Below are 14,592 nucleotides of genomic sequence, written 5' to 3' on the forward strand. Positions count from 1 at the left end.
TACAAGTAACTGGAGCGTACTAAACAGAAGGTTATGCAACACCGGTTAAGGAATTATTCAGTACACAGCCACCAATACACTTAATTCACACACACTTTACTGTTCTTAAAGAACAACCTTAATATACATACGAAGTGCAAGCTAAACCACCATACAATTATATAAAGAACAATCTTTTGATGTATAACAAACAATATTTTGGGAAAAAACCTTTGTACAAAATTACAGGATAATCCAAACGTACGGAGAAAGAATACTTCACTGATAGATTATATTCTCACAGTCCCGTCTTGTCCAGTGGAACAAGATATCCCATAATTGGTTTCAACTGTATTGTAAAAAAAACCTTGTCAAACAGTAGACTCACTATGGCTGCGTGGATCCTATGCGCCGCGGAGAAGATGCACTTGCTTCCGAGTCAGCTGGCCAGCCTTAGCCAATCAGACCACAACTCTTTGAAAATCTTCACTTTCCAGCTATGTGTTTCCAAAAACTATTGCAATATGTCTTGTAATAATGGCCCGGGCAAGAGCCCTGATTTGGTAATGGCCTGGGCAAGCACCCCAATTTGACAAGACTCCGGTTTTAACTTGTTTCGTAGGCTTCCTCAGAATGTATTTTCCATTTTATTCTATTGCAATCTTGCAGTTCCCGGAATGTGACCAAAGATTTTCATAAATCCTTAATCGGTGTTGCAGTACCTGGAGGTTGTCAACAATACTGGGGCCCCTACCTACACAACCACTCACAGGAATAAAAATGTAAATAGTCGATAAAATTAAAGATATATTTATTCGCTCTTCTGTAATGACCAAGTCCTTTCTTACATTATACTTCAGTATTTATTCTTAATCCAATCCCAAATTAACATTTATATTGTTCATTATCTTTAGTAAAACACATGCTAAATATGCAAATCACAACATACATAGATTAGCATGGGGCCCCTATGCTTGTGGGGCCCCCGGGCAACTGCCCAGTGAGCCCAGGCATTAAGACGGCCCTTCCATTACCCACACTTGGGGAACTCACAAAATATGTGTGTGAAAATTGAGCCCAGCAGGGTCGTTTGTGTTTTGGAGAGGCAAGCCTAGGAGTCCCTGGATGGGTGTAGGGTTGCCAGGTCCCTCTTCACCACCGGCTGGAGGTTTCGGGAGTGGAGCCTGAGGAGGGTGGGGTTTGGGGAGTGCCCTCGCTGACAGGGAGGGGCTTCAATGCCATAGAGTCCAATTTCCAAAGCGGCCATTTCCTCCAGGGAAACAGATCTTTTTTGGCAGGAAATCAGTTGTAATAGCAGGAGATCTCCAGCTAGTATCTGGAGGTCGGCAACCCTAGATGGGTAGCATGACGGAGGAAGGCCCGGGGCTCTGACGGAGGAGCTGGACTCTCTCCCCAGGAGACTCTCTTGGCCCCACGGAGCGTTGCCCACTGTGTGCAGAATCAAAGAGAAAGGAGATCTCCTGCCCCAGGCAGGCGGGGCTTTTCCAGAGGCTCCCTGATTCATCTTGAAAGAGTGAAGTCTGCTTTTTTTGTGGCAGAAGAGTCTAATTTATCAAACCACTCCGGGAGTGCAGAATAGAAGGTCATGTTCATAAATACAAAGAAATAGTGCCGCTAACACTGAGGGAACGAAGAAAAGCCGGTGTGCTGTAACTCTTCTGTAGGCATAAGTTTTGTTCTCGGGGCTATGCTCAAACCATCGATATCGAGCAACAAGGACTCCTCTCCCCGAAGCCTGCTCTCCTCAGGCTCTGCCCCCAAAACGTCCCGCCGGTGGCGAAGAGGGACCTGGCAACCCTATGAGCCACTCAACATTTCTTAGGTCTTTTATGCATGGCTGTTTCACTCGCAGTCACCCCTCCAACGACTTCAGGTCTTTGTGTCGATTATGCACACCATTTCTGACCATCAGAGGTCGCCTCGCTCTTCCACAGCCTTTCCCCGCGTTTTGCCCGCGTTTGCAAATTCGAGATAAAACAGGTCTCTGAAAATGTGGGCGAAATGTGCGGAAACGCGCAGGGGGAGCGAGGTGACCTCGGACAGTTGGAAATGGCGTGCATAATCGACAGAAAGACCCGAAGTCGTCAGAGGGGTGACGGCGAGGAAAACAGTCGTGCATAAAAGACCTTATGCTCAGAGGGAGGGGAAGATCTATTACACCCACGGAGGAACAGCAGGAGAACTACGTAGTAATTAAGAGGGAGGTTTCTGCCAGATAATGTCGTTGGGTGGCCAGTCAGAAACCTCTTCATCTCACATACTTTTTGAAGTTGCTGTGAGAGTGGGGTCTGAATGGTAAGGTAAAGAGAATAAATAATTTAAAAAAACAAAATAAATGAGAGGCTGGGTATTATAATTTAGTTCCTAGCATGGTGTAGTGGTTAAGAGCAGTGGTTTGGAGCAGTGGAGTCTGATGGGGAAAGCATTGCCCCTTGAGAGCCAGTGTGGTGTAGTGGTTAAGGGAAGTGGACGCTAATCTGGAGAACCAGGTTTGTTTCCCCACTCCTCCCAATGAAGCCTGCTGGGTGACCTTGGGCTAGTCACAGCTCTCTTAGAGCTCTCTCAGCCCCACCTACCTCACAGGGTGTCTGTTGTGGGGGGGGGGAAGGGAAGGTGATTGTAAGCCGGCTTGATTCTCCTTTAAGTGGTAGAGAAAGTCGGCATATAAAAACCAACTCTTCTTCTTCTCCTCCTCCTCCTCCTCCTCCTCCTGGGGTGGGGGGGAGAAAGAGGGGGTCTGAGGCATTTTAAAGTCTGAAGTCCTCCGTCTCCAAAAGGACAGGTTCAGAGACCAGGCGACCACCCCCACCCCCTCTGGCCCCCCACCACAAAAATCGTTGTTTTGTTTTGAACTGAGTTTTTACCATCCTCTCCTTGCTGCCACACATAGAGTAATCATAGAGGGGTTTTTCTTTTAAACACACAAAAGCCCTAAATTCCTTTGAAATCAGTGAGATTTAGCTGTGATGGGAGAGATAATTAGGATGACGACTCCACCGGCACCTTAAAAATTAACGTGTTCATTGTGGGAGGCATAAACTTTAGTGCGCCAGAGTCCATGAAAGCTGAAGCTTCGCTAAATGGATTAGTCTTCGTCGTTTTGGTTGCCACAGATTAACAATGCAATTCTAAACAAGTCTACTTCAAATCCTACTCAATGGGCTTACTCACACTGCAGCCCTATGCTTGGCAAGGAGGAAGTCGCTAGGCGACGGGTGTACCTTCCCCCTCTCCTTGCGGGTAAGCTTGGCTGGAGAGGGAGCCCAAGCGGTTGCAGCCACAGGGAAGCCTCAGCTGGGCAGCTTGAGGGTTGCCAGGTCCCTCTTTGCCCTAAGGAGGGTGGGGTTTGGGGACCGGAGGGACTTCAATGCCATAGAGTCCAATTGCTTGCTGCACACGGACAACAATACAGTCTTGAGAAAGAGAGAAAGAGACATTATTGGTCAGCCACCATCAGCTGACTACGGAGGAGCCCAGTGCTTATACAACACAGAGGATCGCAGCAAGTGAATGTGTTGCTGTAGAGACTTGTGTGACTCTGATGAACAGTAATTCGATCCTGTCTCTTTATAGTTATTTGATAAGCTTGTGTTAGTTGTAATATTACAAGGTTTCTTTGTTTATAATGATGATTCTGTGAACTGGAAGTACTTGTCTATGTGAGCATAAGAAAAATATTTATAAAAATAACAAAAGGAATTTTTGTGGCTGCGTGTTGAAATACTGTGTGATAACAGGAGATTTAGCCAGCTATTATATGCAACACGCCCTTGCTTAATAGTACCTGGAGGTTGGCAACCCTAAGTACAGGGACCAAATTTACCTGAGCAGAGCAATTTGCCAAGTCTTTCTCTCTCATTACGATGCATGCTTCGATGCATTTGGGGCCTCTACGTAAGTGCTACAAATCTTGCATCCTTGGGAACGGTCCAGATGGAATAATGGTCTGCAACATCCCTGATCTGTGGAGTCAAGGCAATAAGAAATACCAGAAGGAATAGAGCGGCTTAAATAAAACAATGGGGAAGCAGAGAAAATATGAGGGATCAGCATTAGTTCCATTTTTAGGGCAGGTGGGATGGGACAGACAGCTTGCGGAGTCAGGGCTTCTTCACGCTGCTTGTTCGGAAACCAGATTTGCTGCAGTCTGTTTGGCACAGAACGGTGCTCCGAGGAAGCCCCCTAGTCTGTTGGCCCCCACCCTTTGCTAAAGTCAGGGTTGCCAACCTCCAGGTGGTGGCTGAAGATTTCCCACTATTACAACTGATCTCCAAGCAATAGAGATCAGTTCCCCTGAAGAAAATGGCCACTTTGGTAATTAGACTCTATGGCATTGAAGGGCCTCCCCTCTCCAAACCCCACCCTCCTAAGGGGGTTCTTCTCCTGGAATTACAATTGGCCTCCAGAATACGGTGATCAGTTCCAGAAAATGGCAGCTTCCGAGAGAAGACAGTACGGTATCCCATAAATTCTAGTTGAAATCCTTCCCCCAATTCCCCCTTCACAAGCACCAACCCCAAATCTCCAGGAATTTCTCAGGCTGGAGTTGGCATCCCTACTTTAGGCTCCAGTCCCAGGTTGTGCTGCTGCCCTGCATGGGCTGTTCTTTCAGTACGGTTGCCAGCTCTAGGTTAGGAAATGCTTGAATATTTTGGGACGGAGCCTGAGGAGGGTGGGGGTTGTGGAGGGGAGGGACTTCAATGCCGTAGAGCCCAATGGCCAAAGTGTCCGTTTTCTCCTAGTGAACTGATCTCTGTTGTCTGGAGATCAGTTGTAATAGCAGATCTCCAGCTAGTACCTGGAGGTTGGCAACCCTATCCTCCAGCCACCTGCCCAGCCCCACCATGGACCACCCCTGCTGTGCTTTGATGCAGCCTATTCAAAACCTAGGGTGGATGGGATGTGGCCAGGCTAGGCTTGCCAACCTCCAGGTGGTGACTGGAGATCTTCAGCTATTACAACTAGGGTTGCCAGCTACAGATTGGGAAATACCTGGAGATTTAGGGGGTGGAGCCTAGGGAAGGTAGGGTTTGGGGAGAAGAGGGGCCCTAGTGTGGTATAAAGCCATAGAGTCCACCCTCCAAATCTGCCATTTTCTTCAGAGGAATCTGATCTCCGTGGTCTGGAGACCAGTTGTAATAGTGGGCAATCTCCAGGCACTACCTGGAGGTTGGCAACTAGGGTTGTGAGGTCCTTTTTTCCACTGACGGAAGGTTTTTGGGGTGGAGCCTGAGGAGGGCGGGGTTTGGAGAGGGGAGGGACTTCGATGCCATAGAGTCCAATTGCCAGAGTGGCCATTTTCTCCAGGGGAACTGATAGGCTGGAGATCAGTTGTAATAGCAGGAGATCTCCAGCTAGTACCTGGAGGCTGGCAACCCTATTGGCAACCCTAATTGCAACTATTCTCTAGGCAACAAAGATCAGTTCACCTGGAGGAGATGGCCGCTTTGGAAGGTGGACTCTGTGGCATCATACCCCATTGAAGCCGCTCCCCTACCCCAAACCCCGCCCTGCTCAGGCTCCACCCCCAAAAACTCCAGGTATTTCCCAACCCGGAGCTGGCGACCCTCGGCCAGGCCCAGCAGCTCAGGGCGAAGGCCCCGCCGCAAGGCAGAGCTCGAAACCCGCAGCCTCGGATAATATGTGTGTGGTTTAAAAACAAAACAACCCCGAGAAAACGGCTGTTTCCGAAACCATCAATTTGCCAGCCAGGGGAAGAGCCTGTCAAACTGTCACTCACGATCGGCGGAGGCGGCTGCTTCTGCCACCAGCCCCATTCGTCAGCGTTCCCCCGGCAGATTAACAAGCCTCTTCATCAAAGCCCCTCTCAGGGCTTCCTCGCTGACTTACGTCCCCCCCACGCCCCTTCCACCACCAGCCCGCCCCCCGCGCCATACGCCGGGTGCCAATTTTATCCCAACTGATTGCAAAGAAGCCTTGCTAACCTTTTCCCTGCTCATGCAGAAAAGATCTGAAATGCCAGACAGATTTTTAAAACACTCGCATTAATTCACACTCGTTTCCTACATGTAAGCGGAACGTAAAGTACATTTCGAATGCTGAAGGACGGGTTTAATAAACTGCACAAATCTCCCGCTTCCCTCCCTGCCAAAAGGGTCCACTCTGGAAAGCAGCTTCTCAGCAGGGCGTCTTTCACCAGGGCCCTTAACGCACCGCTGGGATGTCATTGGTTTGTCCCTGTTACGACTCACGCTTTTCGATCCTGTGTTCAAAAAATTGAAAGTATGGTGCCCCGGTCCAGCGGGGCTCCCTCTGCCTTGGTTGCATATGGGGGGCTGGAGGGGCAGCGAAGGCTTCATGCACTCCTCCACCCTGCCTTCCTCCAGCTCGGAAAGGCTCCCTGGGGCAGGTGGAGAGCCTGCCGAGGGGACGGCGAAGAAGGGGCGCCGGAAGGAAGGAAGGAAGGGGAGCCAACCACAATTTCAGCACTTCTTTATTTTAAGTCGGGACAGAGCTGGGATGGGAAAACCAAGTACACATGAACACATGAAGCTGCCTTCTACTGAATCAGACCCTGGGTCCATCAAAGTCAGTACTGTCTACTCAGACCGGCAGCGGCTCTCCAGGGTCTCAGGCGGAGAGAGGTCTTTCACATCACCTGCTTGCCGAATCCCTTTAACTGGAGATGTCAGGGATTGAACCTGGGACCTTCTGCACACCGAACAGATGCTCCACCACTGAGCCACAGCCCCTCCCCACATTGAACCTTGGGACCTTCTGCATAACAAGCAGAGGCTCTACCACTGAACCACAGCCCCTCCCCTTCACAACGGAAGTGGGTTGGTCCCGCAGAAGGGAGACGTCCATGCATTTGGACAACTGAGATTAGCTACATTCGAGGGAGAATTGCAAGGCAAAACAGCCATGCGTTATCGCCCCAGATCTTTCTTATTTAACTTGCAAAAAGAAAGGAACTCAAAATACTTTCATGGCTTCTCCTGTTGAATAAATGCTTGTACTGAAGCTGTGATGTTCTGTTGCCATTTATCTATTTCAAGTTGCACTACAGCACACGCATAAAGGAAAAGGACTAATGGGGGGGGAGAGAGAGCAAGTTGGTGTGGTAGCCATGACAACCACAGCCCTAAAATCCAGGGTGAACATAAGAACATGAGAAGAGCCCCGCTGGATCAAACCAAAGGCCCATTAAGTCCAGCAGTCTGTTCATACAGCAGCTGCCTCTAGGAAAGCGAGGAGCAGGATGGGAGATCACTGCAAAGGATGGCTGGAAGGAAGGGAAAAGTCAGAAAAGTCGAAAGCGGTGTAGAAAAGAGTACAGAACGCCCCTCTGCGTGGAAGCTCCGTCACCAGAGTCGGATCCCTCCATGTGGAGCTGCGACGAAAGCAATTAAGCTCCAAGGCCAGGCCTTCAGGCAGCTTCTCTCTTCCACGTGGCAGGAAGACAGGGGATCCCAACGCCCCAGATGGCCGGAGAGGGTCTCCACTCCAAAAGGAATCACCTGGCTGGCTTCGCATCAGCCAGAGTGGGAGCACATCTCCATCCAAGGGGACATGACCGTAACAAGATGGCTGAAGCCCCATGGGGGGAGAGCTGTTGTCGCCTTTTCCAGCCCCTTGAGAGCCAGCATGGTGTAGTGGTTAAGGGAAGTGGACGCTAATCTGGAGAACCGGGTTGGTTTCCCCATTCCTACACATGAAGCCTGCTGGGCGACCTTGGGCTAGTCACAGCTTTCTTAGGGCGTTCTCGGCCCCACCTACCTCAGAGGGTGTCTGTTGTGGGGAGGGGAAGGGAAGGGGATTGTAAGCCAGTTTGATTCTTCCTTAAGTGGTACAGAAAGTCAGCATATAAAAATCAACTCTTCTTCTATTTTTTTATTGTATTTCTACCCCGCTCTCCCCAACCTGAAGGTTGGACTCAGAGTGACTTCTTCTTCTTCTTCTTCTTCTTCTTCTTCTTCTTCTTCTTCTTCTTCTTCTTCTTCTTCTATTACAACTGATCTCCAGGCAACAGAGATCAGTTCACCTGGAGAAAACGACAGCTTTGGAAAGTGGGCTCTGTGGCATTATATGCCACTGAAGTCCCTCCCCTCCCCAAACCCCACCCTCGTTAGCCTCCACCCCCCAAATGTCCAGGTATTTCCCAACCCGGAGCTGGCAACCCTACAGAGGACTAGACCCTGGGTCAACTGTCTCACAGCAGCTCCCCTTCCTTGGGGCCAGAGCGGAGCCACTGCCAAGTGAATACTGCCCAGAGACCAAAGCGGGCACATTTGTCGGGATGTCATATGATCTGAGCCCTAGCCGTGTCCTTAGATTTCAGCAGACCACATTTCCAAGGCGCCCTCCCTGCGAAGGCCGCCTTTGCTAACCCGGGAAGAATGTTCCGTTGTCATGGCAGTGAAGGACGGCCAAATATTTGCAGAAAGGCAAGCTTCCATTTTCTTTTTTAAATAAAGTAACAATAATTATATTTTCAGCAGGTGGTGCTCTGTTTTTCCCGGTAATAAAGAAAATGAAATATACCTTTCTGCCACATTAATAGGACGCGGGCTCCTTGTTACAGCCTCCCTAACTGGCTCAGCTTGTAATTCCGGGGCCTAATAACATGAAAGATTAATTACAGCTCAAAATAGTAATAGCAAGAAATATTACAGCTTTGCAATAAAGTGGAACATTTATATACGGATTTACCTAAATGGAATTTAAAATTAAATTAGCCGTTAGATCATGCACTGCTAGCACAGCTGGGAACAAAAGGATCTCATTCCAAGCGTCTCTTCTGCGTGTTGCCGATGCCCTCCGCGGGGAGAGTCTCTTTTGCAAGGCCTCTAGAGTGAATGAGGAGAATAGCTTTCCACCGGAGCACGTCGGGTACATTTTTGTGTCTGCAGAAAATGGGTTGCCAGGTCCTTCTTCGCCACCTGGAGGTTGGCAACCCTAGCGCTGTACCCAGAGCTGTCTGCCTGGATCAGGTGATCTATTTATTACACTATCAGCATCCATGCCTGCTTTACCGGGCGGAGTACGTGCAGAGGGCAGGTTTGTGTTGTGCACGGCACCCATTTTTTTCCAGGGGATCCGATCTGTCATCTGGAGATCAGTTGTTATAGCAGGAGATCTCCAGCCGCCACCTGTAGCTCCGCCTCCAGTGGCAAACATTTTGGGGCAGCTCTCACCCCTCCTCAAAATTCCAGATGTGCCCACAGGCTCAAAAAGGTTGGGCACCCTCTGAAACTTATGTTCTTATGTACCCTGTGAAACTATCTTCTTAGTTTCACAGGGTACATGAGAACTTAAATTTCAGAGGGTAGCAGTGTTGGTCTGCAGTCCAACAGCTGTATTCAAGTCTATACCCTGAAAATCTTGTTGGTCACTAAGGTGCTGCTGGACTCTAGAGGCCAAGTCCTATGAGGAAAGGTTGAAGGAGCTGGGCATGTTTAGCCTGGAGAGGAGAAGACTGAGAGGGGATATGATCACCATCTTCAAGCACTTGAAGGGCTGTCATAGAGAGGAGGATGCCAGGTTGTTTTCAGTTGCCCAAGAAGGTCAGACCAGAACCAACGGGTTGAAATTAAATCAGAAGAGTTTCCATCTAGACATTAGGAAGAAATTTCTAACAGTTAGAGCGGTTCCTCGGTGGAACAGGCTTCCTCGGAAGGTGGTAAGCTCTCCTTCCCTGGAGGTTTTTAAGCAGAGGCTAGATGACCATCTGTCAGCAATGCTGATTTTGTGAACTTAGGCAGTTCATGAGAGGGAGGGCATCTTGGCCATCTTCTGGGCACTGGGTGTGTGGAGGAGAGGTAGTTGTGAATTTGCTGCATTGTGCAGGGGGTTGGACTAGATGACCCTGGTAGTCCCTTCCAACTCTATGATTCTATGACTCAATTCTTCCCGATCAACACCTTCTTGTCCACAACTTTTGCTGACTGGAGACCGCAGTCCAGATTTGTTTGCGATCTAGGGGGTGCATGTAGGGTTTGCGATCTAAGGGGTGCATGTAGGGGCGACCTCCGGGTACTAGCTGGAGATCTCCTGCTATTACAACTGATCTCCAGCTGATAGAGATCAGTTCCCCTGGAGAAAATGCCCACTTTGGCCATTGGACTCTATGAAGCTCCTCCCCAAACCCCACCCTCCTCAGGCTCCGCCCCAGAACTCTCCAGGTATTTCCCAACCTGGAGCTGGCAAGCCTAGGGGCGTGAGATTTGACATTCTTTCCTAAAGTGTGATTGCCCACCACAAGGCTTCAGTATGGGGTAGAGGTATCAACATCTGCAGGAAAACTCGAAAGAGTAGCTCTCCCGGCATTGCTAGGAAGAAAATCCTCCTTCCGACCTCCTGTGGGGTATTGCGCTCAAGCGTGGAACGGATGCCTACTCTCTAGGAACAGTCAGCCTGAAAGAGCCGTAGCCGTAGCAAAGGATTATCTGCATTTATTCGCCAGCTGTCCTGCTTCTGTAGAGCTCCATCTCTGCTTCAGTATTCCCCACATGAAAGATTGTGCGCATATTGTTGGAGGGGAAAACATGTTTGTTGAGCTGTTGACTGCACAAGAATTAATAAGAACATATTGAGAGAGAAGAGAGCCTGCAAGGGAACCAGGCTGAGCCTGGCCTGGGGAGGCAGCCAAGCAATTCCACCCCCCACCCCCTTCCCCCCAGCCATCATTCTTTGCCTAGTGACATCAGAGCTCCTTCGCTCCCCTCCTTCTGCTCTCCATTTTTAATCCTCAAAATCTCAGATCCAGACCAAACTGCCAGTTTGTGGCTGTCAACTTCCTTCCTTCTTATGGCACAACTGGTTTTGCGCATGTACCTGGGAGTCAATCCCCGCCTGCTTCTGAATGAGCAAACGTCACGTGGGCAGCCTCTGTTTAGGGTAGAGTAGGGTTGCCCACCTCTAGGTACTAGCTGGAGATCTCCTGCTATTACAACTGATCTCCAGCCAATAGAGATCTGTTCATCTGGAGGAAAATGGCCGCTTCAGCAATTGGACTCTGTGGCATTGAAGGCCCTCCCCTCCCCAAACCCCGCCATCCCCAGGCTCTGCCCCAAAAACCTCCCACCAGTTGCAAGGAGGGACCTGGCAACCCTATGTAGAAGGGGGAGTTTGAGAAGGGGAGGGATCTCAGTAGGGTTTAATACCATAAAGTCTACCGTCCAAAGGAGCCACTTTCCCCAGGTGAACTGATCTCTGTAGTCTGGAGAACCATGAAACCACATGTGGGCGACCCTGGCCTTAGGGACCACCGGGGAATCCTTAGCCAGACGGGGAGGGGTGAAGACAGCCGTTCCTGAGGTTCCTCCTGGAAGTCTGTTCAGCTCATCGAAGGCACATTCAGGAGGTTGTTGACACAACGCAAGCGTAACCGGCGGCCAGATCTCCCTTCCGTTTGAACAGCCCTGTTTAGAAGTCTCTTCTGACATCAAACTGTTGGATGTGTGTGTGTAACATTCAAAAATGATCGTTGCCATGGCAATAAGATATGGCTCAAAATTGCTGTCTGTGTGTGATGAACGCGGCAGAGAGCGATGCAGAGGGGAAGCGATGGGAATGTGGCCGACAGGATTGGTGTTGGCCCCACAGAGCTATCCTGCCCCCCTTGCTAAGGTTGCCAACCTCCAGGTACTAGTTGGAGATCTCCTGCTGTACAACTGATCTCCAGGCAATAGAGATCAGTTCACCTGGAGAACATTGTACCTTGCTTTGCCAATTGGACTCTATGGCACTGAAGTCCCTCCCCTCCCTAAACCCCGCCCTCCTCTAGGGTTGCCAGGTCCCTCTTCGCCACCAGCAGGAGGTTTTGGGGGCGGAGCCTGAGGAGGGTGGAGTTTGGGGAGGGACTTCAATGGGGTAGAGTCCAATTGCCAAAGCAGCCATTTCCTCCAGGTGAACTGATCTCTGGTTGGCAACCCTACCCTCCTCAGGCTCCGTCCCAAAGACCTGCCGGTGGCGAAGAGTGACCTGGCAACCCAACCCCTTGCTCTGCAATCCCGCCCAACTCCTGCTTCCCCTGGGTCGGAGCTGAGCTGCTACTTCTCCTTCTGTGCTGCTACGGTTATTGGGAAGTGCTACATGTGGGTTCCAAATCCATCGTGTTTGGGGACTTTAAAAGAGCATCTGCTCTCTGCATTTGTACTTGCAAACCTAGAAGGGCCTATTCCCTTAAACCAGCTCTGGGGAGTCACCGTCCTCCTCTCCTCAAAAGCATAATCCTGTAACTTAACTGGGCATGGCAAGCCAGATGTTGCAGTATGTTTGAGGTGTTTTCAGGTCTCTTTATGCAAATCATAAAAACCATTTCCATCCACGCATCTGCTGAAGTCCCGGCGATGCCTGCAGTTACAACATCCCTGGGGCATTCGTTCTCACAAACGGGCAGGCCACATCGATGAGTGGGTTAGAAGGAGGAGGGGCAGGGGTTACAGTTCAGGCAGAAAGACGGTGTGCGGTGAGCACTTTGACCAGGATAAAAATTATAACCAATAGACACACAAGTGCTTCAGAGGTAAAGAAGACATGGGCTCTGACCCAGAGGACATTCTGGGTATTACTGCCCCAAGGATTTCTGAATGTGGAAGGCAACAAGAAGCTGGTGGGGGAATTGAAGAGACCTGAGAGCTGAGTGATCTGTGGCTCAGTGGCAGAGCATCTGCTTGATATGCAGAAGGTCCCAGGTTCAATCCCCGGCATCTCCAGTTAAAGGACTAGGCAACTAGGTGACATGAAAGACCTCTACCTAAGACCCTGGAGAGCTGCTGCTGGTCTGTGTAGACAACACTGACTTCGATGGACCGAGGGTCTGAATCAATAAGGCTTCATCTGTTCATGCGTACCTTTCTTTGCAACACTGTGGCCACATGTGGTGGTAGCGTCAGATTGGGGTCTGAGAGACCCAGGTTCAAATCCCTGCTTCAGCTGCATGGCCTTAGATCTCTGTCTCTGTCTCTCTCTCACCTAACCACTAGGGTAATCTTCGGAGGCCCTACTTCGGGTGCCCCCGCATTCTGAGGTTAGTCAAAATGGCTACTACTCATGATGCATACCTATTCTCTCCAGGATTAGAGGAGCAGGCCTATTATATCGGGTGCTGTGGAACACAGGCAGGATGGTGCTGCTGCAGTCGTGCTGATTGTGGGCTTCCTGGAGGCCCCTGGTTGGCCCCTGTGTGAACGGACTGCTGGACCTGATGGGCCTGGGTCTGATCCAGCAGGGCCTTTCTGATGTTCTTGTAGGCCATTAAGGTAATAGGAGGGCCACACCTGTTAAAAAGCTAGAAGAGAATGGATCTCTGTTCTTTACGGAAGTTCACCATTTAGTTCGCTGCTGACGTTGCATCTCTATTTCTCATTCCATTGCTGGCAAACGGTTGAAGTTAGCAACAGACTGAAGCAACTTCAGCCAATGCAATGTTCTGAGAAAGTTTTAGGAATAAAATGCATCTTGGCTAATGACAGCAAATTTGTTTGATTTATATTACATGCTGCTCCATTTTCTTATAAAACGCTAGAATAGAAAACAGATTTTTCTTGTTTGTCACTTTGAATTTGAGTCTCGGCGGGTGTCTATTTGTGTGCGAGGTAGTTGGGGAAAATGTCAGGATTCCAAATGCCTCTCCTCCATTTCTGGGCTTGACAGCTGTACCCTTCTCTCCACCACCACCACCCTTCAATATAAAAGGGGGTTTGTGTAGCCAACTTAATTAGGCAAAGGTTAGTTGCCGAAAAAGCTACCCTGAGCCTAATGATGCTAACCTTCAAATGATACAAACATCAAGGTATTTTTGTGAAGGTGATTCTATCATCTTCCCAGACATGTGCCAGAAGCCACCAGCATCTGTATGCAAGCCGGATCAACAAGGGGCTTGCCTCTTTCTCGATTCCCTCTCATGAGCCACTGTTTCATTGAGAGAACTCCATGCACCTGGCATGGGAAATCAGAAGACGTTGATCAAGCGACGTTCAAAGTCCAGAGAAGTCCCGAGAAGGCAGTGCGGTGTCACAGGGAGACTGTCAGCAGGGTATAATGCCATAGAGGCAATTCTCTGAAGCTGCCAGTGAGGTAGGGTTGCCAACCTCCAGGTACTGTGGTAAACAAAGGTTAGCGTTCTGTAGGATACTCAGCAAACTAGAAACAGCACTTCACAAAGCTAGACACAATGATTATAAAGTAGTGGTATTTAACGCTGGCTGTTATTAACATTCTCTGCGTTCAATTAAATGTTAATGTTATTAACATTCTCTGCGTTCAATTAAATAGCATGCTAAATCCATCGAGGTATTCAGTCCTTTAGGATACAAAGTATCAAACATGTGGATGTATTTAGATTCCACATGTTTGATACTTTGATACTTTGTATCCTAAAGGACTGAATACCTCGATGGACTTAGCATGCTATTTGTAACATAATATATGTAACAGCTGTCTCTTTAATTGAATTCAGTTTTTCTGTAATGTAAAATGTAACTGTCTCTTTAATGGTTGATTCTTACATGTGACTGCACCATTTAAAATTAAGGGCAGTATCTTTAGTAAATTGCCAACGCAGAGAATGTTAATAACAGCCAGTGTGAGAGTATGATGCTCTATCTTCTCTCTATTTTCTCCCAT

This window comes from Euleptes europaea, chromosome 6 (assembly GCF_029931775.1).
Source record: "Euleptes europaea isolate rEulEur1 chromosome 6, rEulEur1.hap1, whole genome shotgun sequence".
NCBI lineage: Eukaryota > Metazoa > Chordata > Lepidosauria > Squamata > Sphaerodactylidae > Euleptes > Euleptes europaea.